This window comes from Microcebus murinus, unplaced genomic scaffold, assembly GCF_040939455.1.
Source record: "Microcebus murinus isolate Inina unplaced genomic scaffold, M.murinus_Inina_mat1.0 scaf026_hap2_Mmur4.0, whole genome shotgun sequence".
Classification (NCBI taxonomy): domain Eukaryota; kingdom Metazoa; phylum Chordata; class Mammalia; order Primates; family Cheirogaleidae; genus Microcebus; species Microcebus murinus.
In genome coordinates, this window is record NW_027438972.1 from 271,969 (window position 1) to 295,258 (window position 23,290).

General features: G+C 64.1%; 6 non-coding genes across 6 annotated transcripts; all 6 read left to right on the forward strand.

Moving 5' to 3' along the window:
- The first annotated feature begins 2,140 nt into the window (after positions 1–2,140).
- LOC142868128 (5S ribosomal RNA) lies at positions 2,141–2,259 on the forward strand. The gene has a single exon (XR_012917237.1). It is a non-coding gene; the product is annotated as a 5S ribosomal RNA (ribosomal RNA).
- Positions 2,260–5,695: 3,436 nt separating this feature from the next.
- LOC142868129 (5S ribosomal RNA) lies at positions 5,696–5,814 on the forward strand. The gene has a single exon (XR_012917238.1). It is a non-coding gene; the product is annotated as a 5S ribosomal RNA (ribosomal RNA).
- A 3,434-nt stretch (positions 5,815–9,248) lies between these two features.
- On the forward strand, positions 9,249–9,367 carry LOC142868130 (5S ribosomal RNA). Its single transcript, XR_012917239.1, has one exon. It is a non-coding gene; the product is annotated as a 5S ribosomal RNA (ribosomal RNA).
- Positions 9,368–12,805: 3,438 nt separating this feature from the next.
- On the forward strand, positions 12,806–12,924 carry LOC142868131 (5S ribosomal RNA). The gene has a single exon (XR_012917240.1). It is a non-coding gene; the product is annotated as a 5S ribosomal RNA (ribosomal RNA).
- A 3,434-nt stretch (positions 12,925–16,358) lies between these two features.
- LOC142868132 (5S ribosomal RNA) lies at positions 16,359–16,477 on the forward strand. The gene has a single exon (XR_012917241.1). It is a non-coding gene; the product is annotated as a 5S ribosomal RNA (ribosomal RNA).
- A 3,434-nt stretch (positions 16,478–19,911) lies between these two features.
- LOC142868133 (5S ribosomal RNA) lies at positions 19,912–20,030 on the forward strand. Its single transcript, XR_012917242.1, has one exon. It is a non-coding gene; the product is annotated as a 5S ribosomal RNA (ribosomal RNA).
- Positions 20,031–23,290: the final 3,260 nt, after the last annotated feature.

Consider the following 23,290-nt stretch of genomic DNA (forward strand, 5'->3'; position numbering starts at 1 on the left):
CAGGAAGCCCTCCAGAAACCCGGCAGCAGGGTGGCCGCAGCAGTCTCCAGCAGCCGTCCCTAAGTCGCGTGAGTGCGGGGGACGTGCCCCCGCTGTGCCGCGGGGGCCCAGCCTGGTGTCTTCCCTGAGGCCCTGCGGCTGCCGGCTGGGCTGCCGCTCCCCGCAAGGGGAGAGCCGCGGAGGTGGGGACCGCCTCCTGATGGGGACGTACACGCAGCTCTCCACGTCGGATTCCGGGGCTCTCTGTCCTGCCCGAAGGCCCAGCTGGCCTGCGGGTCCTTAGAGTGGCGAAAACATCCGAAAGCTGAGATTGAGGGTCCGGTGGGTGTCTGCACTTTTGTGCTGGGCACCCCAGGGAGGCCCGGGGGCTGGCTGGACAATGTGGTCTGCTGGGCGGGGGGGGGGGGGTTGGAGGAGCAACTGATGCCCTTTGCACTTTGGGTAGCAAGAGTCTGAGGTGTCTCTGAGCCCTGTGCCATGTCGCGGGGGGGGGGGGGGGCGGGGGGGAGGAGGAGGAGGAGGAGGAGGTGGGAAGGGCCGGGGCCTGCAGTCCTGTTCCCGGGGTGGCACGGCAAGTGGCTTCTTCCACAGGCTGCTTGGCCTGGGCTCCCTGCACCTGGGCCTTTGGAGGACTGGCCCCGTGCTTGCCAACACTTCCTGCAGGGACCCAGAGCTGGGAGGTTGCACCTCTCAGCCCTGGGTCGGGCAGAGCCCCAGCGGGCCATGCCCACAGCCTCTCTCAGCACCGGTCCCCCAGAAGGCTCCTTTGGGACCAGGATTCTCTTGCGGTGACTCTTTAAGGTCTGGCCCCTGGATGGAGGGGCACCAGGAGTAGAGGAGCAGGAAGGGGAAGGGGGTGGCCATGCGAGGGGACACTTTGAGGCCAAGTCCCAGCTTCAGCCTGATCCTCCTGGGAACCCCGCTCTGAGACAAGGAGCCGGGCTTCGCATTCCCACAGCACCCAGTCCTGGGCTGAGGACACCTGGGGCGTTGGGAACTCCCTGGCTTCTCCTTGGCTTAACATCTGGAGCTGCTTGTGAATCGCGCCGCCACACACCCCCGAGTGCAGGTGTCTTCCGCACAGACTGCGGGCCTCGCTCTTCTGAATGCCGCTAGCTCGCCACCCACCCACGGGTGAACCTGGTCAGGGTGCTTTCTCTAAGGGGCAGACTCTTTTCCGGGCGGGCTACCGGTGTCTCTGTTTGCTCCTTTCTTTCTTCCATTTCGGGAAAGTCTTCCTTGCTGGGTGTGGAAATCTCCTATGCCTTCCCTCGCCTATTCTGTCAGCTTTCAAATTCTCTTTCAGTTGCCACCCTCACAGATGGATTAGGAAACTCTTTCCGGTGCACTCATTAGTGAAATGACCTCAAGGAAGCTGGAATCCAATATCTAATGGCCGATTTTTAGCGAGTCCACACGCCAGGGTGGTCGGGGTCCAATGCAGCCCCGGCCAGGCCCAGGCCCCTTGGACTGGGCCACAGGAGGACACAGAGGAGGGTCCCGGCCCCCACGAAGCGGTGCCCGCAGTTCTCCACGGGCTTGGGCGTTTTCCAGAGGAAGGAGATGGAGGGGACTGATTTCTTCAGCGCCCCACAAACCACGGCACCCCACCCCACCCATGGGACACATCCCCAGAGGGAGACGCCCCATACACTGGCTGTGCCCCAGCCCTGGCCCGGGGGAATAGGCGGCAGCCCACCCACAGGGCGGGGGGGGGGGCGCAGCTGAAAGGGGTTGTGGGGGAGGGCGGCCCCTGGCTGGGGTCAAAGGGCGAGCGACCCGCGCGCGCGTGCGCAGTCAGCGGCGGCGACGCGCTGGGGGTGGGCAGCGGGTAGGTGAAGGAGGCCGGGCGAGGAGACGAGGGGGGCTGGGAGGGCTCCACCTTGGCGAGTCCAGCCGTGGAGGCGCATCTTGTGTGAGTGTGAGTGAGTGTGAGTGTGTGTGTGTGTGTATAGAGAGACAGCCCCCCGCCCCGCCCCGCCCCGCCCCGCCCATCACCCCCGTCCCTGGGAGCCCGCGGGACCCGGCCGGCGAACTCAACAGGCCCGGCCCGGCCCGGCGCGGGGCCTGGGGCGGGAGGCGGCGGGAAAGCGCAGAGAGGCTCGGCTTCTTGAGCGGGGCAGGGGCGCCCTCCGCCGCCGTCTAGGGCCACACCACCCTGAACGCCCCCGATCTCGTCTGGTCTCGGAAGCTAAGCAGGGTCGGGCCTGGTTAGTACTTGGATGGGAGACCGCCTGGGAATACCGGGTGCCACAGGCTGCTTCTTTTTATTTATTTTTTTTTTTGCCTCTTGTTCTGTCCCCTTTCTGGGAGCGCGGCGGCGGCCCGGGGTGGGGGTGACCCCAACCCTCAGCGCCCGCAGCGGTGCCTGGCGCCCCAGCCCGCACCGTGGGGCCTCCTCTTGTCCCAAGCCGCGACACCGCCGCCACGCGGCAGCATGCGTGGCATCTGGACTGTCAGGTCTCAGACCAAAGGTCTGCTCTGTGGGAACCGACACGCTGGAGGAAACCTTGAGAGTCTGAGAGGGGAGGGAGTTCCAGAAGAAGGCCAGGATGTCATTTTGAGGGAGTATGTGACCAGAACTCGTCCCGTTGCTTTTGGGGTTCTATGGGCTACACGCAGGAATCTTTGGTGGTGGCACCTGATGTTGGGGGATCCGGAGTCACACCCAGACCTGCTCCACAGGCCTCCTTTTACTTTTCTCTTCGGATTCATGATTTTTAAAAAGTGTCTCTTACCTCTATTATTGCATTTTCTTTTCTCTCTCTTTTCAAGCAGATGATGGGAGTACAAGTATTCAGGTGACATGTGTTGCCCGTGCCCCCCTCCCCCCTGTGTTCTTATTCATATACCTCTCATGTTGCTCCAGCGTATTGTGGGGGTACCAATGTTAGGGTCGGGTGCGTTGCCCTCTCCAAGCCTCCCCCCTCGGGTCAGAGCTTCAAGTGCGCCCATCCCCCAGTGGGTGCGCACCCACCCCATTCCTAATGGAGGTGTATGCCCCTCCCCTCCCCCCACCCGCCCGACACCCACCCGATGAAGGTGATTCCTCTCCGTCCACTTAGGTGTCCATCCGTTCGTACCAATTTGCTGGTGAGCGCGCTCACGTGGTGCTCGTGTGTCCGTTCTTGGGATACCTGGCTTACTGGAACGGGTTCCAGCTCTGGCCAGGAGAACACGAGAGGTGCCCTCTCACCGCTGCTCCTCACAGCCGAATGGCACTCCGTGGTGTCCACGCGCCACATTTTATTGATGCACTCCTGGATGGATGGGCACTCGGGTCGCTTCCACGTCTTTGCGATTGTGAATTGTGCCCTAACTGTCACCCTAACCCTTACCCAGCCCGTCTCCTCTGCCCCTGCCTGACGCACTCCTCCCCGGCCAGGCCCGTCACTGTCCTGGGCCCCCGCCTGACCGGCTCCTCCCCGCCCGGCCTGTCACCGTCCTCTGCCCCTGCCTGACATGCTCCTTCCCGCCCGGCCTCTCACCGTCCTCGGCCCCTGCCTGACCGGCTCCTCCGTCGCCTGGGCCTTCCAAGGGCTTGGTGTGGACGCTGCTTCCAGGAAGCCCTCCAGAAACCCGGCAGCAGGGTGGCCGCAGCAGTCTCCAGCAGCCGTCCCTAAGTCGCGTGAGTGCGGGGGACGTGCCCCCGCTGTGCCGCGGGGGCCCAGCCTGGTGTCTTCCCTGAGGCCCTGCGGCTGCCGGCTGGGCTGCCGCTCCCCGCAAGGGGAGAGCCGCGGAGGTGGGGACCGCCTCCTGATGGGGACGTACACGCAGCTCTCCACGTCGGATTCCGGGGCTCTCTGTCCTGCCCGAAGGCCCAGCTGGCCTGCGGGTCCTTAGAGTGGCGAAAACATCCGAAAGCTGAGATTGAGGGTCCGGTGGGTGTCTGCACTTTTGTGCTGGGCACCCCAGGGAGGCCCGGGGGCTGGCTGGACAATGTGGTCTGCTGGGCGGGGGGGGGGTTGGAGGAGCAACTGATGCCCTTTGCACTTTGGGTAGCAAGAGTCTGAGGTGTCTCTGAGCCCTGTGCCATGTCGCGGGGGGGGGGGGGGCCGGGGGCGAGGAGGAGGAGGAGGAGGAGGTGGGAAGGGCCGGGGCCTGCAGTCCTGTTCCCGGGGTGGCAGGGCAAGTGGCTTCTTCCACAGGCTGCTTGGCCTGGGCTCCCTGCACCTGGGCCTTTGGAGGACTGGCCCCGTGCTTGCCAACACTTCCTGCAGGGACCCAGAGCTGGGAGGTTGCACCTCTCAGCCCTGGGTCGGGCAGAGCCCCAGCGGGCCATGCCCACAGCCTCTCTCAGCACCGGTCCCCCAGAAGGCTCCTTTGGGACCAGGATTCTCTTGCGGTGACTCTTTAAGGTCTGGCCCCTGGATGGAGGGGCACCAGGAGTAGAGGAGCAGGAAGGGGAAGGGGGTGGCCATGCGAGGGGACACTTTGAGGCCAAGTCCCAGCTTCAGCCTGATCCTCCTGGGAACCCCGCTCTGAGACAAGGAGCCGGGCTTCGCATTCCCCCAGCAGCCAGTCGTGGGCTGAGGACACCTGGGGCGTTGGGAACTCCCTGGCTTCTCCTTGGCTTAACATCTGGAGCTGCTTGTGAATCGCGCCGCCACACACCCCCGAGTGCAGGTGTCTTCCGCACAGACTGCGGGCCTCGCTCTTCTGAATGCCGCTAGCTCGCCACCCACCCACGGGTGAACCTGGTCAGGGTGCTTTCTCTAAGGGGCAGACTCTTTTCCGGGCGGGCTACCGGTGTCTCTGTTTGCTCCTTTCTTTCTTCCATTTCGGGAAAGTCTTCCTTGCTGGGTGTGGAAATCTCCTATGCCTTCCCTCGCCTATTCTGTCAGCTTTCAAATTCTCTTTCAGTTGCCACCCTCACAGATGGATTAGGAAACTCTTTCCGGTGCACTCATTAGTGAAATGACCTCAAGGAAGCTGGAATCCAATATCTAATGGCCGATTTTTAGCGAGTCCACACGCCAGGGTGGTCGGGGTCCAATGCAGCCCCGGCCAGGCCCAGGCCCCTTGGACTGGGCCACAGGAGGACACAGAGGAGGGTCCCGGCCCCCACGAAGCGGTGCCCGCAGTTCTCCACGGGCTTGGGCGTTTTCCAGAGGAAGGAGATGGAGGGGACTGATTTCTTCAGCGCCCCACAAACCACGCCACCCCACCCCACCCATGGGACACATCCCCAGAGGGAGACGCCCCATACACTGGCTGTGCCCCAGCCCTGGCCCGGGGGAATAGGCGGCAGCCCACCCACAGGGCGGGGGGGGGCGCAGCTGAAAGGGGTTGTGGGGGAGGGCGGCCCCTGGCTGGGGTCAAAGGGCGAGCGACCCGCGCGCGCGTGCGCAGTCAGCGGCGGCGACGCGCTGGGGGTGGGCAGCGGGTAGGTGAAGGAGGCCGGGCGAGGAGACGAGGGGGGCTGGGAGGGCTCCACCTTGGCGAGTCCAGCCGTGGAGGCGCATCTTGTGTGAGTGTGAGTGAGTGTGAGTGTGTGTGTGTGTGTATAGAGAGACAGCCCCCCGCCCCGCCCCGCCCCGCCCCGCCCATCACCCCCGTCCCTGGGAGCCCGCGGGACCCGGCCGGCGAACTCAACAGGCCCGGCCCGGCCCGGCGCAGGGCCTGGGGCGGGAGGCGGCGGGAAAGCGCAGAGAGGCTCGGCTTCTTGAGCGGGGCAGGGGCGCCCTCCGCCGCCGTCTAGGGCCACACCACCCTGAACGCCCCCGATCTCGTCTGGTCTCGGAAGCTAAGCAGGGTCGGGCCTGGTTAGTACTTGGATGGGAGACCGCCTGGGAATACCGGGTGCCACAGGCTGCTGCTTTTTATTTATTTTTTTTTTGCCTCTTGTTCTGTCCCCTTTCTGGGAGCGCGGCGGCGGCCCGGGGTGGGGGTGACCCCAACCCTCAGCGCCCGCAGCGGTGCCTGGCGCCCCAGCCCGCACCGTGGGGCCTCCTCTTGTCCCAAGCCGCGACACCGCCGCCACGCGGCAGCATGCGTGGCATCTGGACTGTCAGGTCTCAGACCAAAGGTCTGCTCTGTGGGAACCGACACGCTGGAGGATACCTTGAGAGTCTGAGAGGGGAGGGAGTTCCAGAAGAAGGCCAGGATGTCATTTTGAGGGAGTATGTGACCAGAACTCGTCCCGTTGCTTTTGGGGTTCTATGGGCTACACGCAGGAATCTTTGGTGGTGGCACCTGATGTTGGGGGATCCGGAGTCACACCCAGACCTGCTCCACAGGCCTCCTTTTACTTTTCTCTTCGGATTCATGATTTTTAAAAAGTGTCTCTTACCTCTATTATTGCATTTTCTTTTCTCTCTCTTTTCAAGCAGATGATGGGAGTACAAGTATTCAGGTGACATGTGTTGCCCGTGCCCCCCTCCCCCCTGTGTTCTTATTCATATACCTCTCATGTTGCTCCAGCGTATTGTGGGGGTACCAATGTTAGGGTCGGGTGCGTTGCCCTCTCCAAGCCTCCCCCCTCGGGTCAGAGCTTCAAGTGCGCCCATCCCCCAGTGGGTGCGCACCCACCCCATTCCTAATGGAGGTGTATGCCCCTCCCCTCCCCCCACCCGCCCGACACCCACCCGATGAAGGTGATTCCTCTCCGTCCACTTAGGTGTCCATCCGTTCGTACCAATTTGCTGGTGAGCGCGCTCACGTGGTGCTCGTGTGTCCGTTCTTGGGATACCTGGCTTACTGGAACGGGTTCCAGCTCTGGCCAGGAGAACACGAGAGGTGCCCTCTCACCGCTGCTCCTCACAGCCGAATGGCACTCCGTGGTGTCCACGCGCCACATTTTATTGATGCACTCCTGGATGGATGGGCACTCGGGTCGCTTCCACGTCTTTGCGATTGTGAATTGTGCCCTAACTGTCACCCTAACCCTTACCCAGCCCGTCTCCTCTGCCCCTGCCTGACGCACTCCTCCCCGGCCAGGCCCGTCACTGTCCTGGGCCCCCGCCTGACCGGCTCCTCCCCGCCCGGCCTGTCACCGTCCTCTGCCCCTGCCTGACATGCTCCTTCCCGCCCGGCCTCTCACCGTCCTCGGCCCCTGCCTGACCGGCTCCTCCGTCGCCTGGGCCTTCCAAGGGCTTGGTGTGGACGCTGCTTCCAGGAAGCCCTCCAGAAACCCGGCAGCAGGGTGGCCGCAGCAGTCTCCAGCAGCCGTCCCTAAGTCGCGTGAGTGCGGGGGACGTGCCCCCGCTGTGCCGCGGGGGCCCAGCCTGGTGTCTTCCCTGAGGCCCTGCGGCTGCCGGCTGGGCTGCCGCTCCCCGCAAGGGGAGAGCCGCGGAGGTGGGGACCGCCTCCTGATGGGGACGTACACGCAGCTCTCCACGTCGGATTCCGGGGCTCTCTGTCCTGCCCGAAGGCCCAGCTGGCCTGCGGGTCCTTAGAGTGGCGAAAACATCCGAAAGCTGAGATTGAGGGTCCGGTGGGTGTCTGCACTTTTGTGCTGGGCACCCCAGGGAGGCCCGGGGGCTGGCTGGACAATGTGGTCTGCTGGGCGGGGGGGGGTTGGAGGAGCAACTGATGCCCTTTGCACTTTGGGTAGCAAGAGTCTGAGGTGTCTCTGAGCCCTGTGCCATGTCGCGGGGGGGGGGGGGGCCGGGGGGGAGGAGGAGGAGGAGGAGGAGGTGGGAAGGGCCGGGGCCTGCAGTCCTGTTCCCGGGGTGGCACGGCAAGTGGCTTCTTCCACAGGCTGCTTGGCCTGGGCTCCCTGCACCTGGGCCTTTGGAGGACTGGCCCCGTGCTTGCCAACACTTCCTGCAGGGACCCAGAGCTGGGAGGTTGCACCTCTCAGCCCTGGGTCGGGCAGAGCCCCAGCGGGCCATGCCCACAGCCTCTCTCAGCACCGGTCCCCCAGAAGGCTCCTTTGGGACCAGGATTCTCTTGCGGTGACTCTTTAAGGTCTGGCCCCTGGATGGAGGGGCACCAGGAGTAGAGGAGCAGGAAGGGGAAGGGGGTGGCCATGCGAGGGGACACTTTGAGGCCAAGTCCCAGCTTCAGCCTGATCCTCCTGGGAACCCCGCTCTGAGACAAGGAGCCGGGCTTCGCATTCCCACAGCACCCAGTCCTGGGCTGAGGACACCTGGGGCGTTGGGAACTCCCTGGCTTCTCCTTGGCTTAACATCTGGAGCTGCTTGTGAATCGCGCCGCCACACACCCCCGAGTGCAGGTGTCTTCCGCACAGACTGCGGGCCTCGCTCTTCTGAATGCCGCTAGCTCGCCACCCACCCACGGGTGAACCTGGTCAGGGTGCTTTCTCTAAGGGGCAGACTCTTTTCCGGGCGGGCTACCGGTGTCTCTGTTTGCTCCTTTCTTTCTTCCATTTCGGGAAAGTCTTCCTTGCTGGGTGTGGAAATCTCCTATGCCTTCCCTCGCCTATTCTGTCAGCTTTCAAATTCTCTTTCAGTTGCCACCCTCACAGATGGATTAGGAAACTCTTTCCGGTGCACTCATTAGTGAAATGACCTCAAGGAAGCTGGAATCCAATATCTAATGGCCGATTTTTAGCGAGTCCACACGCCAGGGTGGTCGGGGTCCAATGCAGCCCCGGCCAGGCCCAGGCCCCTTGGACTGGGCCACAGGAGGACACAGAGGAGGGTCCCGGCCCCCACGAAGCGGTGCCCGCAGTTCTCCACGGGCTTGGGCGTTTTCCAGAGGAAGGAGATGGAGGGGACTGATTTCTTCAGCGCCCCACAAACCACGCCACCCCACCCCACCCATGGGACACATCCCCAGAGGGAGACGCCCCATACACTGGCTGTGCCCCAGCCCTGGCCCGGGGGAATAGGCGGCAGCCCACCCACAGGGCGGGGGGGGGCGCAGCTGAAAGGGGTTGTGGGGGAGGGCGGCCCCTGGCTGGGGTCAAAGGGCGAGCGACCCGCGCGCGCGTGCGCAGTCAGCGGCGGCGACGCGCTGGGGGTGGGCAGCGGGTAGGTGAAGGAGGCCGGGCGAGGAGACGAGGGGGGCTGGGAGGGCTCCACCTTGGCGAGTCCAGCCGTGGAGGCGCATCTTGTGTGAGTGTGAGTGAGTGTGAGTGTGTGTGTGTGTGTATAGAGAGACAGCCCCCCGCCCCGCCCCGCCCCGCCCCGCCCATCACCCCCGTCCCTGGGAGCCCGCGGGACCCGGCCGGCGAACTCAACAGGCCCGGCCCGGCCCGGCGCAGGGCCTGGGGCGGGAGGCGGCGGGAAAGCGCAGAGAGGCTCGGCTTCTTGAGCGGGGCAGGGGCGCCCTCCGCCGCCGTCTAGGGCCACACCACCCTGAACGCCCCCGATCTCGTCTGGTCTCGGAAGCTAAGCAGGGTCGGGCCTGGTTAGTACTTGGATGGGAGACCGCCTGGGAATACCGGGTGCCACAGGCTGCTGCTTTTTATTTATTTTTTTTTTGCCTCTTGTTCTGTCCCCTTTCTGGGAGCGCGGCGGCGGCCCGGGGTGGGGGTGACCCCAACCCTCAGCGCCCGCAGCGGTGCCTGGCGCCCCAGCCCGCACCGTGGGGCCTCCTCTTGTCCCAAGCCGCGACACCGCCGCCACGCGGCAGCATGCGTGGCATCTGGACTGTCAGGTCTCAGACCAAAGGTCTGCTCTGTGGGAACCGACACGCTGGAGGATACCTTGAGAGTCTGAGAGGGGAGGGAGTTCCAGAAGAAGGCCAGGATGTCATTTTGAGGGAGTATGTGACCAGAACTCGTCCCGTTGCTTTTGGGGTTCTATGGGCTACACGCAGGAATCTTTGGTGGTGGCACCTGATGTTGGGGGATCCGGAGTCACACCCAGACCTGCTCCACAGGCCTCCTTTTACTTTTCTCTTCGGATTCATGATTTTTAAAAAGTGTCTCTTACCTCTATTATTGCATTTTCTTTTCTCTCTCTTTTCAAGCAGATGATGGGAGTACAAGTATTCAGGTGACATGTGTTGCCCGTGCCCCCCTCCCCCCTGTGTTCTTATTCATATACCTCTCATGTTGCTCCAGCGTATTGTGGGGGTACCAATGTTAGGGTCGGGTGCGTTGCCCTCTCCAAGCCTCCCCCCTCGGGTCAGAGCTTCAAGTGCGCCCATCCCCCAGTGGGTGCGCACCCACCCCATTCCTAATGGAGGTGTATGCCCCTCCCCTCCCCCCACCCGCCCGACACCCACCCGATGAAGGTGATTCCTCTCCGTCCACTTAGGTGTCCATCCGTTCGTACCAATTTGCTGGTGAGCGCGCTCACGTGGTGCTCGTGTGTCCGTTCTTGGGATACCTGGCTTACTGGAACGGGTTCCAGCTCTGGCCAGGAGAACACGAGAGGTGCCCTCTCACCGCTGCTCCTCACAGCCGAATGGCACTCCGTGGTGTCCACGCGCCACATTTTATTGATGCACTCCTGGATGGATGGGCACTCGGGTCGCTTCCACGTCTTTGCGATTGTGAATTGTGCCCTAACTGTCACCCTAACCCTTACCCAGCCCGTCTCCTCTGCCCCTGCCTGACGCACTCCTCCCCGGCCAGGCCCGTCACTGTCCTGGGCCCCCGCCTGACCGGCTCCTCCCCGCCCGGCCTGTCACCGTCCTCTGCCCCTGCCTGACATGCTCCTTCCCGCCCGGCCTCTCACCGTCCTCGGCCCCTGCCTGACCGGCTCCTCCGTCACCTGGGCCTTCCAAGGGCTTGGTGTGGACGCTGCTTCCAGGAAGCCCTCCAGAAACCCGGCAGCAGGGTGGCCGCAGCAGTCTCCAGCAGCCGTCCCTAAGTCGCGTGAGTGCGGGGGACGTGCCCCCGCTGTGCCGCGGGGGCCCAGCCTGGTGTCTTCCCTGAGGCCCTGCGGCTGCCGGCTGGGCTGCCGCTCCCCGCAAGGGGAGAGCCGCGGAGGTGGGGACCGCCTCCTGATGGGGACGTACACGCAGCTCTCCACGTCGGATTCCGGGGCTCTCTGTCCTGCCCGAAGGCCCAGCTGGCCTGCGGGTCCTTAGAGTGGCGAAAACATCCGAAAGCTGAGATTGAGGGTCCGGTGGGTGTCTGCACTTTTGTGCTGGGCACCCCAGGGAGGCCCGGGGGCTGGCTGGACAATGTGGTCTGCTGGGCGGGGGGGGGGTTGGAGGAGCAACTGATGCCCTTTGCACTTTGGGTAGCAAGAGTCTGAGGTGTCTCTGAGCCCTGTGCCATGTCGCGGGGGGGGGGGGGGGGGCCGGGGGCGAGGAGGAGGAGGAGGAGGAGGTGGGAAGGGCCGGGGCCTGCAGTCCTGTTCCCGGGGTGGCAGGGCAAGTGGCTTCTTCCACAGGCTGCTTGGCCTGGGCTCCCTGCACCTGGGCCTTTGGAGGACTGGCCCCGTGCTTGCCAACACTTCCTGCAGGGACCCAGAGCTGGGAGGTTGCACCTCTCAGCCCTGGGTCGGGCAGAGCCCCAGCGGGCCATGCCCACAGCCTCTCTCAGCACCGGTCCCCCAGAAGGCTCCTTTGGGACCAGGATTCTCTTGCGGTGACTCTTTAAGGTCTGGCCCCTGGATGGAGGGGCACCAGGAGTAGAGGAGCAGGAAGGGGAAGGGGGTGGCCATGCGAGGGGACACTTTGAGGCCAAGTCCCAGCTTCAGCCTGATCCTCCTGGGAACCCCGCTCTGAGACAAGGAGCCGGGCTTCGCATTCCCCCAGCAGCCAGTCGTGGGCTGAGGACACCTGGGGCGTTGGGAACTCCCTGGCTTCTCCTTGGCTTAACATCTGGAGCTGCTTGTGAATCGCGCCGCCACACACCCCCGAGTGCAGGTGTCTTCCGCACAGACTGCGGGCCTCGCTCTTCTGAATGCCGCTAGCTCGCCACCCACCCACGGGTGAACCTGGTCAGGGTGCTTTCTCTAAGGGGCAGACTCTTTTCCGGGCGGGCTACCGGTGTCTCTGTTTGCTCCTTTCTTTCTTCCATTTCGGGAAAGTCTTCCTTGCTGGGTGTGGAAATCTCCTATGCCTTCCCTCGCCTATTCTGTCAGCTTTCAAATTCTCTTTCAGTTGCCACCCTCACAGATGGATTAGGAAACTCTTTCCGGTGCACTCATTAGTGAAATGACCTCAAGGAAGCTGGAATCCAATATCTAATGGCCGATTTTTAGCGAGTCCACACGCCAGGGTGGTCGGGGTCCAATGCAGCCCCGGCCAGGCCCAGGCCCCTTGGACTGGGCCACAGGAGGACACAGAGGAGGGTCCCGGCCCCCACGAAGCGGTGCCCGCAGTTCTCCACGGGCTTGGGCGTTTTCCAGAGGAAGGAGATGGAGGGGACTGATTTCTTCAGCGCCCCACAAACCACGCCACCCCACCCCACCCATGGGACACATCCCCAGAGGGAGACGCCCCATACACTGGCTGTGCCCCAGCCCTGGCCCGGGGGAATAGGCGGCAGCCCACCCACAGGGCGGGGGGGGGCGCAGCTGAAAGGGGTTGTGGGGGAGGGCGGCCCCTGGCTGGGGTCAAAGGGCGAGCGACCCGCGCGCGCGTGCGCAGTCAGCGGCGGCGACGCGCTGGGGGTGGGCAGCGGGTAGGTGAAGGAGGCCGGGCGAGGAGACGAGGGGGGCTGGGAGGGCTCCACCTTGGCGAGTCCAGCCGTGGAGGCGCATCTTGTGTGAGTGTGAGTGAGTGTGAGTGTGTGTGTGTGTGTATAGAGAGACAGCCCCCCGCCCCGCCCCGCCCCGCCCCGCCCATCACCCCCGTCCCTGGGAGCCCGCGGGACCCGGCCGGCGAACTCAACAGGCCCGGCCCGGCCCGGCGCGGGGCCTGGGGCGGGAGGCGGCGGGAAAGCGCAGAGAGGCTCGGCTTCTTGAGCGGGGCAGGGGCGCCCTCCGCCGCCGTCTAGGGCCACACCACCCTGAACGCCCCCGATCTCGTCTGGTCTCGGAAGCTAAGCAGGGTCGGGCCTGGTTAGTACTTGGATGGGAGACCGCCTGGGAATACCGGGTGCCACAGGCTGCTGCTTTTTATTTATTTTTTTTTTGCCTCTTGTTCTGTCCCCTTTCTGGGAGCGCGGCGGCGGCCCGGGGTGGGGGTGACCCCAACCCTCAGCGCCCGCAGCGGTGCCTGGCGCCCCAGCCCGCACCGTGGGGCCTCCTCTTGTCCCAAGCCGCGACACCGCCGCCACGCGGCAGCATGCGTGGCATCTGGACTGTCAGGTCTCAGACCAAAGGTCTGCTCTGTGGGAACCGACACGCTGGAGGATACCTTGAGAGTCTGAGAGGGGAGGGAGTTCCAGAAGAAGGCCAGGATGTCATTTTGAGGGAGTATGTGACCAGAACTCGTCCCGTTGCTTTTGGGGTTCTATGGGCTACACGCAGGAATCTTTGGTGGTGGCACCTGATGTTGGGGGATCCGGAGTCACACCCAGACCTGCTCCACAGGCCTCCTTTTACTTTTCTCTTCGGATTCATGATTTTTAAAAAGTGTCTCTTACCTCTATTATTGCATTTTCTTTTCTCTCTCTTTTCAAGCAGATGATGGGAGTACAAGTATTCAGGTGACATGTGTTGCCCGTGCCCCCCTCCCCCCTGTGTTCTTATTCATATACCTCTCATGTTGCTCCAGCGTATTGTGGGGGTACCAATGTTAGGGTCGGGTGCGTTGCCCTCTCCAAGCCTCCCCCCTCGGGTCAGAGCTTCAAGTGCGCCCATCCCCCAGTGGGTGCGCACCCACCCCATTCCTAATGGAGGTGTATGCCCCTCCCCTCCCCCCACCCGCCCGACACCCACCCGATGAAGGTGATTCCTCTCCGTCCACTTAGGTGTCCATCCGTTCGTACCAATTTGCTGGTGAGCGCGCTCACGTGGTGCTCGTGTGTCCGTTCTTGGGATACCTGGCTTACTGGAACGGGTTCCAGCTCTGGCCAGGAGAACACGAGAGGTGCCCTCTCACCGCTGCTCCTCACAGCCGAATGGCACTCCGTGGTGTCCACGCGCCACATTTTATTGATGCACTCCTGGATGGATGGGCACTCGGGTCGCTTCCACGTCTTTGCGATTGTGAATTGTGCCCTAACTGTCACCCTAACCCTTACCCAGCCCGTCTCCTCTGCCCCTGCCTGACGCACTCCTCCCCGGCCAGGCCCGTCACTGTCCTGGGCCCCCGCCTGACCGGCTCCTCCCCGCCCGGCCTGTCACCGTCCTCTGCCCCTGCCTGACATGCTCCTTCCCGCCCGGCCTCTCACCGTCCTCGGCCCCTGCCTGACCGGCTCCTCCGTCACCTGGGCCTTCCAAGGGCTTGGTGTGGACGCTGCTTCCAGGAAGCCCTCCAGAAACCCGGCAGCAGGGTGGCCGCAGCAGTCTCCAGCAGCCGTCCCTAAGTCGCGTGAGTGCGGGGGACGTGCCCCCGCTGTGCCGCGGGGGCCCAGCCTGGTGTCTTCCCTGAGGCCCTGCGGCTGCCGGCTGGGCTGCCGCTCCCCGCAAGGGGAGAGCCGCGGAGGTGGGGACCGCCTCCTGATGGGGACGTACACGCAGCTCTCCACGTCGGATTCCGGGGCTCTCTGTCCTGCCCGAAGGCCCAGCTGGCCTGCGGGTCCTTAGAGTGGCGAAAACATCCGAAAGCTGAGATTGAGGGTCCGGTGGGTGTCTGCACTTTTGTGCTGGGCACCCCAGGGAGGCCCGGGGGCTGGCTGGACAATGTGGTCTGCTGGGCGGGGGGGGGGTTGGAGGAGCAACTGATGCCCTTTGCACTTTGGGTAGCAAGAGTCTGAGGTGTCTCTGAGCCCTGTGCCATGTCGCGGGGGGGGGGGGGCCGGGGGCGAGGAGGAGGAGGAGGAGGAGGTGGGAAGGGCCGGGGCCTGCAGTCCTGTTCCCGGGGTGGCAGGGCAAGTGGCTTCTTCCACAGGCTGCTTGGCCTGGGCTCCCTGCACCTGGGCCTTTGGAGGACTGGCCCCGTGCTTGCCAACACTTCCTGCAGGGACCCAGAGCTGGGAGGTTGCACCTCTCAGCCCTGGGTCGGGCAGAGCCCCAGCGGGCCATGCCCACAGCCTCTCTCAGCACCGGTCCCCCAGAAGGCTCCTTTGGGACCAGGATTCTCTTGCGGTGACTCTTTAAGGTCTGGCCCCTGGATGGAGGGGCACCAGGAGTAGAGGAGCAGGAAGGGGAAGGGGGTGGCCATGCGAGGGGACACTTTGAGGCCAAGTCCCAGCTTCAGCCTGATCCTCCTGGGAACCCCGCTCTGAGACAAGGAGCCGGGCTTCGCATTCCCCCAGCAGCCAGTCGTGGGCTGAGGACACCTGGGGCGTTGGGAACTCCCTGGCTTCTCCTTGGCTTAACATCTGGAGCTGCTTGTGAATCGCGCCGCCACACACCCCCGAGTGCAGGTGTCTTCCGCACAGACTGCGGGCCTCGCTCTTCTGAATGCCGCTAGCTCGCCACCCACCCACGGGTGAACCTGGTCAGGGTGCTTTCTCTAAGGGGCAGACTCTTTTCCGGGCGGGCTACCGGTGTCTCTGTTTGCTCCTTTCTTTCTTCCATTTCGGGAAAGTCTTCCTTGCTGGGTGTGGAAATCTCCTATGCCTTCCCTCGCCTATTCTGTCAGCTTTCAAATTCTCTTTCAGTTGCCACCCTCACAGATGGATTAGGAAACTCTTTCCGGTGCACTCATTAGTGAAATGACCTCAAGGAAGCTGGAATCCAATATCTAATGGCCGATTTTTAGCGAGTCCACACGCCAGGGTGGTCGGGGTCCAATGCAGCCCCGGCCAGGCCCAGGCCCCTTGGACTGGGCCACAGGAGGACACAGAGGAGGGTCCCGGCCCCCACGAAGCGGTGCCCGCAGTTCTCCACGGGCTTGGGCGTTTTCCAGAGGAAGGAGATGGAGGGGACTGATTTCTTCAGCGCCCCACAAACCACGCCACCCCACCCCACCCATGGGACACATCCCCAGAGGGAGACGCCCCATACACTGGCTGTGCCCCAGCCCTGGCCCGGGGGAATAGGCGGCAGCCCACCCACAGGGCGGGGGGGGGCGCAGCTGAAAGGGGTTGTGGGGGAGGGCGGCCCCTGGCTGGGGTCAAAGGGCGAGCGACCCGCGCGCGCGTGCGCAGTCAGCGGCGGCGACGCGCTGGGGGTGGGCAGCGGGTAGGTGAAGGAGGCCGGGCGAGGAGACGAGGGGGGCTGGGAGGGCTCCACCTTGGCGAGTCCAGCCGTGGAGGCGCATCTTGTGTGAGTGTGAGTGAGTGTGAGTGTGTGTGTGTGTGTATAGAGAGACAGCCCCCCGCCCCGCCCCGCCCCGCCCCGCCCATCACCCCCGTCCCTGGGAGCCCGCGGGACCCGGCCGGCGAACTCAACAGGCCCGGCCCGGCCCGGCGCGGGGCCTGGGGCGGGAGGCGGCGGGAAAGCGCAGAGAGGCTCGGCTTCTTGAGCGGGGCAGGGGCGCCCTCCGCCGCCGTCTAGGGCCACACCACCCTGAACGCCCCCGATCTCGTCTGGTCTCGGAAGCTAAGCAGGGTCGGGCCTGGTTAGTACTTGGATGGGAGACCGCCTGGGAATACCGGGTGCCACAGGCTGCTGCTTTTTATTTATTTTTTTTTTGCCTCTTGTTCTGTCCCCTTTCTGGGAGCGCGGCGGCGGCCCGGGGTGGGGGTGACCCCAACCCTCAGCGCCCGCAGCGGTGCCTGGCGCCCCAGCCCGCACCGTGGGGCCTCCTCTTGTCCCAAGCCGCGACACCGCCGCCACGCGGCAGCATGCGTGGCATCTGGACTGTCAGGTCTCAGACCAAAGGTCTGCTCTGTGGGAACCGACACGCTGGAGGATACCTTGAGAGTCTGAGAGGGGAGGGAGTTCCAGAAGAAGGCCAGGATGTCATTTTGAGGGAGTATGTGACCAGAACTCGTCCCGTTGCTTTTGGGGTTCTATGGGCTACACGCAGGAATCTTTGGTGGTGGCACCTGATGTTGGGGGATCCGGAGTCACACCCAGACCTGCTCCACAGGCCTCCTTTTACTTTTCTCTTCGGATTCATGATTTTTAAAAAGTGTCTCTTACCTCTATTATTGCATTTTCTTTTCTCTCTCTTTTCAAGCAGATGATGGGAGTACAAGTATTCAGGTGACATGTGTTGCCCGTGCCCCCCTCCCCCCTGTGTTCTTATTCATATACCTCTCATGTTGCTCCAGCGTATTGTGGGGGTACCAATGTTAGGGTCGGGTGCGTTGCCCTCTCCAAGCCTCCCCCCTCGGGTCAGAGCTTCAAGTGCGCCCATCCCCCAGTGGGTGCGCACCCACCCCATTCCTAATGGAGGTGTATGCCCCTCCCCTCCCCCCACCCGCCCGACACCCACCCGATGAAGGTGATTCCTCTCCGTCCACTTAGGTGTCCATCCGTTCGTACCAATTTGCTGGTGAGCGCGCTCACGTGGTGCTCGTGTGTCCGTTCTTGGGATACCTGGCTTACTGGAACGGGTTCCAGCTCTGGCCAGGAGAACACGAGAGGTGCCCTCTCACCGCTGCTCCTCACAGCCGAATGGCACTCCGTGGTGTCCACGCGCCACATTTTATTGATGCACTCCTGGATGGATGGGCACTCGGGTCGCTTCCACGTCTTTGCGATTGTGAATTGTGCCCTAACTGTCACCCTAACCCTTACCCAGCCCGTCTCCTCTGCCCCTGCCTGACGCACTCCTCCCCGGCCAGGCCCGTCACTGTCCTGGGCCCCCGCCTGACCGGCTCCTCCCCGCCCGGCCTGTCACCGTCCTCTGCCCCTGCCTGACATGCTCCTTCCCGCCCGGCCTCTCACCGTCCTCGGCCCCTGCCTGACCGGCTCCTCCGTCGCCTGGGCCTTCCAAGGGCTTGGTGTGGACGCTGCTTCCAGGAAGCCCTCCAGAAACCCGGCAGCAGGGTGGCCGCAGCAGTCTCCAGCAGCCGTCCCTAAGTCGCGTGAGTGCGGGGGACGTGCCCCCGCTGTGCCGCGGGGGCCCAGCCTGGTGTCTTCCCTGAGGCCCTGCGGCTGCCGGCTGGGCTGCCGCTCCCCGCAAGGGGAGAGCCGCGGAGGTGGGGACCGCCTCCTGATGGGGACGTACACGCAGCTCTCCACGTCGGATTCCGGGGCTCTCTGTCCTGCCCGAAGGCCCAGCTGGCCTGCGGGTCCTTAGAGTGGCGAAAACATCCGAAAGCTGAGATTGAGGGTCCGGTGGGTGTCTGCACTTTTGTGCTGGGCACCCCAGGGAGGCCCGGGGGCTGGCTGGACAATGTGGTCTGCTGGGCGGGGGGGGGGTTGGAGGAGCAACTGATGCCCTTTGCACTTTGGGTAGCAAGAGTCTGAGGTGTCTCTGAGCCCTGTGCCATGTCGCGGGGGGGGGGGGGCCGGGGGCGAGGAGGAGGAGGAGGAGGAGGTGGGAAGGGCCGGGGCCTGCAGTCCTGTTCCCGGGGTGGCAGGGCAAGTGGCTTCTTCCACAGGCTGCTTGGCCTGGGCTCCCTGCACCTGGGCCTTTGGAGGACTGGCCCCGTGCTTGCCAACACTTCCTGCAGGGACCCAGAGCTGGGAGGTTGCACCTCTCAGCCCTGGGTCGGGCAGAGCCCCAGCGGGCCATGCCCACAGCCTCTCTCAGCACCGGTCCCCCAGAAGGCTCCTTTGGGACCAGGATTCTCTTGCGGTGACTCTTTAAGGTCTGGCCCCTGGATGGAGGGGCACCAGGAGTAGAGGAGCAGGAAGGGGAAGGGGGTGGCCATGCGAGGGGACACTTTGAGGCCAAGTCCCAGCTTCAGCCTGATCCTCCTGGGAACCCCGCTCTGAGACAAGGAGCCGGGCTTCGCATTCCCCCAGCAGCCAGTCGTGGGCTGAGGACACCTGGGGCGTTGGGAACTCCCTGGCTTCTCCTTGGCTTAACATCTGGAGCTGCTTGTGAATCGCGCCGCCACACACCCCCGAGTGCAGGTGTCTTCCGCACAGACTGCGGGCCTCGCTCTTCTGAATGCCGCTAGCTCGCCACCCACCCACGGGTGAACCTGGTCAGGGTGCTTTCTCTAAGGGGCAGACTCTTTTCCGGGCGGGCTACCGGTGTCTCTGTTTGCTCCTTTCTTTCTTCCATTTCGGGAAAGTCTTCCTTGCTGGGTGTGGAAATCTCCTATGCCTTCCCTCGCCTATTCTGTCAGCTTTCAAATTCTCTTTCAGTTGCCACCCTCACAGATGGATTAGGAAACTCTTTCCGGTGCACTCATTAGTGAAATGACCTCAAGGAAGCTGGAATCCAATATCTAATGGCCGATTTTTAGCGAGTCCACACGCCAGGGTGGTCGGGGTCCAATGCAGCCCCGGCCAGGCCCAGGCCCCTTGGACTGGGCCACAGGAGGACACAGAGGAGGGTCCCGGCCCCCACGAAGCGGTGCCCGCAGTTCTCCACGGGCTTGGGCGTTTTCCAGAGGAAGGAGATGGAGGGGACTGATTTCTTCAGCGCCCCACAAACCACGCCACCCCACCCCACCCATGGGACACATCCCCAGAGGGAGACGCCCCATACACTGGCTGTGCCCCAGCCCTGGCCCGGGGGAATAGGCGGCAGCCCACCCACAGGGCGGGGGGGGGCGCAGCTGAAAGGGGTTGTGGGGGAGGGCGGCCCCTGGCTGGGGTCAAAGGGCGAGCGACCCGCGCGCGCGTGCGCAGTCAGCGGCGGCGACGCGCTGGGGGTGGGCAGCGGGTAGGTGAAGGAGGCCGGGCGAGGAGACGAGGGGGGCTGGGAGGGCTCCACCTTGGCGAGTCCAGCCGTGGAGGCGCATCTTGTGTGAGTGTGAGTGAGTGTGAGTGTGTGTGTGTGTGTATAGAGAGACAGCCCCCCGCCCCGCCCCGCCCCGCCCCGCCCATCACCCCCGTCCCTGGGAGCCCGCGGGACCCGGCCGGCGAACTCAACAGGCCCGGCCCGGCCCGGCGCGGGGCCTGGGGCGGGAGGCGGCGGGAAAGCGCAGAGAGGCTCGGCTTCTTGAGCGGGGCAGGGGCGCCCTCCGCCGCCGTCTAGGGCCACACCACCCTGAACGCCCCCGATCTCGTCTGGTCTCGGAAGCTAAGCAGGGTCGGGCCTGGTTAGTACTTGGATGGGAGACCGCCTGGGAATACCGGGTGCCACAGGCTGCTTCTTTTTATTTATTTTTTTTTTTGCCTCTTGTTCTGTCCCCTTTCTGGGAGCGCGGCGGCGGCCCGGGGTGGGGGTGACCCCAACCCTCAGCGCCCGCAGCGGTGCCTGGCGCCCCAGCCCGCACCGTGGGGCCTCCTCTTGTCCCAAGCCGCGACACCGCCGCCACGCGGCAGCATGCGTGGCATCTGGACTGTCAGGTCTCAGACCAAAGGTCTGCTCTGTGGGAACCGACACGCTGGAGGAAACCTTGAGAGTCTGAGAGGGGAGGGAGTTCCAGAAGAAGGCCAGGATGTCATTTTGAGGGAGTATGTGACCAGAACTCGTCCCGTTGCTTTTGGGGTTCTATGGGCTACACGCAGGAATCTTTGGTGGTGGCACCTGATGTTGGGGGATCCGGAGTCACACCCAGACCTGCTCCACAGGCCTCCTTTTACTTTTCTCTTCGGATTCATGATTTTTAAAAAGTGTCTCTTACCTCTATTATTGCATTTTCTTTTCTCTCTCTTTTCAAGCAGATGATGGGAGTACAAGTATTCAGGTGACATGTGTTGCCCGTGCCCCCCTCCCCCCTGTGTTCTTATTCATATACCTCTCATGTTGCTCCAGCGTATTGTGGGGGTACCAATGTTAGGGTCGGGTGCGTTGCCCTCTCCAAGCCTCCCCCCTCGGGTCAGAGCTTCAAGTGCGCCCATCCCCCAGTGGGTGCGCACCCACCCCATTCCTAATGGAGGTGTATGCCCCTCCCCTCCCCCCACCCGCCCGACACCCACCCGATGAAGGTGATTCCTCTCCGTCCACTTAGGTGTCCATCCGTTCGTACCAATTTGCTGGTGAGCGCGCTCACGTGGTGCTCGTGTGTCCGTTCTTGGGATACCTGGCTTACTGGAACGGGTTCCAGCTCTGGCCAGGAGAACACGAGAGGTGCCCTCTCACCGCTGCTCCTCACAGCCGAATGGCACTCCGTGGTGTCCACGCGCCACATTTTATTGATGCACTCCTGGATGGATGGGCACTCGGGTCGCTTCCACGTCTTTGCGATTGTGAATTGTGCCCTAACTGTCACCCTAACCCTTACCCAGCCCGTCTCCTCTGCCCCTGCCTGACGCACTCCTCCCCGGCCAGGCCCGTCACTGTCCTGGGCCCCCGCCTGACCGGCTCCTCCCCGCCCGGCCTGTCACCGTCCTCTGCCCCTGCCTGACATGCTCCTTCCCGCCCGGCCTCTCACCGTCCTCGGCCCCTGCCTGACCGGCTCCTCCGTCACCTGGGCCTTCCAAGGGCTTGGTGTGGACGCTGCTTCCAGGAAGCCCTCCAGAAACCCGGCAGCAGGGTGGCCGCAGCAGTCTCCAGCAGCCGTCCCTAAGTCGCGTGAGTGCGGGGGACGTGCCCCCGCTGTGCCGCGGGGGCCCAGCCTGGTGTCTTCCCTGAGGCCCTGCGGCTGCCGGCTGGGCTGCCGCTCCCCGCAAGGGGAGAGCCGCGGAGGTGGGGACCGCCTCCTGATGGGGACGTACACGCAGCTCTCCACGTCGGATTCCGGGGCTCTCTGTCCTGCCCGAAGGCCCAGCTGGCCTGCGGGTCCTTAGAGTGGCGAAAACATCCGAAAGCTGAGATTGAGGGTCCGGTGGGTGTCTGCACTTTTGTGCTGGGCACCCCAGGGAGGCCCGGGGGCTGGCTGGACAATGTGGTCTGCTGGGCGGGGGGGGGGGGTTGGAGGAGCAACTGATGCCCTTTGCACTTTGGGTAGCAAGAGTCTGAGGTGTCTCTGAGCCCTGTGCCATGTCGCGGGGGGGGGGGGGGCGGGGGGGAGGAGGAGGAGGAGGAGGAGGTGGGAAGGGCCGGGGCCTGCAGTCCTGTTCCCGGGGTGGCACGGCAAGTGGCTTCTTCCACAGGCTGCTTGGCCTGGGCTCCCTGCACCTGGGCCTTTGGAGGACTGGCCCCGTGCTTGCCAACACTTCCTGCAGGGACCCAGAGCTGGGAGGTTGCACCTCTCAGCCCTGGGTCGGGCAGAGCCCCAGCGGGCCATGCCCACAGCCTCTCTCAGCACCGGTCCCCCAGAAGGCTCCTTTGGGACCAGGATTCTCTTGCGGTGACTCTTTAAGGTCTGGCCCCTGGATGGAGGGGCACCAGGAGTAGAGGAGCAGGAAGGGGAAGGGGGTGGCCATGCGAGGGGACACTTTGAGGCCAAGTCCCAGCTTCAGCCTGATCCTCCTGGGAACCCCGCTCTGAGACAAGGAGCCAGGCTTCGCATTCCCACAGCACCCAGTCCTGGGCTGAGGACACCTGGGGCGTTGGGAACTCCCTGGCTTCTCCTTGGCTTAACATCTGGAGCTGCTTGTGAATCGCGCCGCCACACACCCCCGAGTGCAGGTGTCTTCCGCACAGACTGCGGGCCTCGCTCTTCTGAATGCCGCTAGCTCGCCACCCACCCACGGGTGAACCTGGTCAGGGTGCTTTCTCTAAGGGGCAGACTCTTTTCCGGGCGGGCTACCGGTGTCTCTGTTTGCTCCTTTCTTTCTTCCATTTCGGGAAAGTCTTCCTTGCTGGGTGTGGAAATCTCCTATGCCTTCCCTCGCCTATTCTGTCAGCTTTCAAATTCTCTTTCAGTTGCCACCCTCACAGATGGATTAGGAAACTCTTTCCGGTGCACTCATTAGTGAAATGACCTCAAGGAAGCTGGAATCCAATATCTAATGGCCGATTTTTAGCGAGTCCACACGCCAGGGTGGTCGGGGTCCAATGCAGCCCCGGCCAGGCCCAGGCCCCTTGGACTGGGCCACAGGAGGACACAGAGGAGGGTCCCGGCCCCCACGAAGCGGTGCCCGCAGTTCTCCACGGGCTTGGGCGTTTTCCAGAGGAAGGAGATGGAGGGGACTGATTTCTTCAGCGCCCCACAAACCACGGCACCCCACCCCACCCATGGGACACATCCCCAGAGGGAGACGCCCCATACACTGGCTGTGCCCCAGCCCTGGCCCGGGGGAATAGGCGGCAGCCCACCCACAGGGCGGGGGGGGGGGCGCAGCTGAAAGGGGTTGTGGGGGAGGGCGGCCCCTGGCTGGGGTCAAAGGGCGAGCGACCCGCGCGCGCGTGCGCAGTCAGCGGCGGCGACGCGCTGGGGGTGGGCAGCGGGTAGGTGAAGGAGGCCGGGCGAGGAGACGAGGGGGGCTGGGAGGGCTCCACCTTGGCGAGTCCAGCCGTGGAGGCGCATCTTGTGTGAGTGTGAGTGAGTGTGAGTGTGTGTGTGTGTGTATAGAGAGAC